At 53.0% G+C, this 1,976-nt stretch overlaps 1 protein-coding gene across 2 annotated transcripts in view; it reads left to right on the plus strand.

The window, feature by feature from the left end:
- The first annotated feature begins 1,738 nt into the window (after positions 1 to 1,738).
- The window catches only part of ZNF143 (zinc finger protein 143), a 38,488-nt gene continuing 38,250 nt past the window's right edge, over positions 1,739 to 1,976 (plus strand). For both annotated transcript variants that reach the window (XM_085317199.1, XM_085317198.1), the window contains exon 1: positions 1,739 to 1,848. The gene's annotated coding sequence lies outside the window, so the exon portion shown is untranslated. The remainder of the gene's footprint in view (positions 1,849 to 1,976) is intronic.

Here is a 1,976-nt window from a genome sequence, read left to right on the forward strand (position 1 = left end):
TTCAGGGGGAATCTGCAGAACAAGTTGAATTTGCCAGGTGCATAGCARAAGAGTAAGAATCCCCTAAGGAAGGACTGACACTACGTCTAGCTTAATATTAGTTGTAGAGCTGTTTGTCTACGTACAGACTTTGATTTAACAGGTTTTGTTAAGTTCAGGTATGTTGGGTCTATGCTGGATCTATGCAACAGTAAGCATTTGACTTATTTTTAAAAATGTAGTCACAAAGAGCACTACAGTCTTGCATTTATGCTCAATCCACAATGTAAGTAATAACCTGAAAGTATTTTATATAGATATATATATAAAAGCATTTTATATATATATTAAAGAAAGTGAGAAGAGTTTGGACACTATGTATTGTGCTACTATGAACTGTAAAAACAAGATTTGAGTTCCTTGAACATAGTTTTTCTCATGCCTGTGTTTAGTGGTACTTTCCATGTACATTCAACCATGCACTTCAGAAAGGTTAATTTGTCYGCTATTGCACAGACTGGTTATAAAGTACTTTGCAATCAATGGGTGGTATTTTAACTTAATTTGTAAGTCATGGGTTTGCATAGTTTTGCTTTTTGTAACATGTTCTCAAGTGTTGACGAAAGAAATGGAAATAGCAATTCAGAATGGGCAACACCGAATTTTAAGATCTGATGGATGCAACGCATAATCCCTCTCAATGTACAAGGTGAGCTGCAGAGAGTTGGTTTTGAGTATTGTACTGCTGCTAGAGCTCGGATTAAATGGATGGCTTTAATTTTTATTTTGGATTAAAGTTGTTCATCGAGAAAAATGACACTTCAGAAGGAAAAAAACTGTTCTGTGTATAAGGCCTGCTCAGGATTGATCTGTTTCTGGCTGTTTCTATGCTTGCAAGAATTTAAAAGGGGTTGCAAGAATTTAAAAGGGGTATTCTGAAGTTTCAGGCAAGAGATTCTAAATACTCTTAAACCTGCCACATTCAAACAGCTTCTCCAGAGCCTCTTACTATGTCACTGTTGACAGCTTACTCATTTTGCTTACTCGTGCTTTTTTTTTGGGGGGGGGGACAGCTATTACTGAAAAATCCCAATACCTATTAGGTGGACATAAAATCAGGTGAGGATAAAGGTATCTTCAAGCGCTGCTTCAAGAATGCAGCCCGTAGCAGCACGTAGCAGCCTGAAGTGAGGATGGCAGCAGGAGCTGCCCCAGCCCCGCGGCCGCCTCGCGGGGTGGCTGCCCCGGCCGCCCGCAGGGCGCCGCGGARCTCCGCGCACACGGCTGCCGGTGGGGCTCGGCCTCCGCAGTGCAATAGCACCGCGGGGGAGCAGCGACTCCCCAGGCGCCGCGACCACGGGGGGCCGGGACAGCCGCGCCGCCGGGCGGGAGCCAGCCCCGCGCCGCCCCCCTCCCTTTCCCGCCGCCACAGCCCGGCGACTCGCGACGGCGCAGCCGGCGGCCCGCGGCGGTCCCCAGCGCCGCAGCCATGACCGCCGGCGGCTCCCTCCCCGGAGGAGGAAATGGCGCCCCGGTCTCTCGCTGACGCAGGAGTGCCTCACCCCCGCGGTACAAAATGGCGGCCGTGGCGGCCCCGGACCCAGCATAGCTGAGGCGCCATGAAGCCGCGAGGCGGGGCCCTGGGCGCCTAGCCAATGGGCACTGGCGCGGGGCCTGGAGGCGGCCAATGGCGAGCGGAGGAGGTGACGTGTGGCGCGGCGCGGCCAATGGGAGGGCGGGGTGTGCCGGGTGCGGGGCCCGCCCGCGCGGCTCGGGGCGGCGCTGGAGCGGGCGGGCGCTGAGGCGGCCGTTTCCTGTCCTGGTGCATGGTGGTCGGACGGAGGAATTGTTGGAAAATTTCTCGGCGAGGTTAGTATATAAATGTGTTTTTACCCAGTGTGCCTTATTCTAACCACCGCCATCTCCGGCTGGGGCCGCCTCGCCGACCGCCGGGCCGGGCCTCGCCCTGCGCGGCGCACGCGGGGAGGCGGCCAGGG

Source organism: Rhea americana, unplaced genomic scaffold (genome assembly GCF_003343005.1).
Source record: "Rhea americana isolate MKP2758 unplaced genomic scaffold, rheAme1 scaffold_49, whole genome shotgun sequence".
Classification (NCBI taxonomy): domain Eukaryota; kingdom Metazoa; phylum Chordata; class Aves; order Rheiformes; family Rheidae; genus Rhea; species Rhea americana.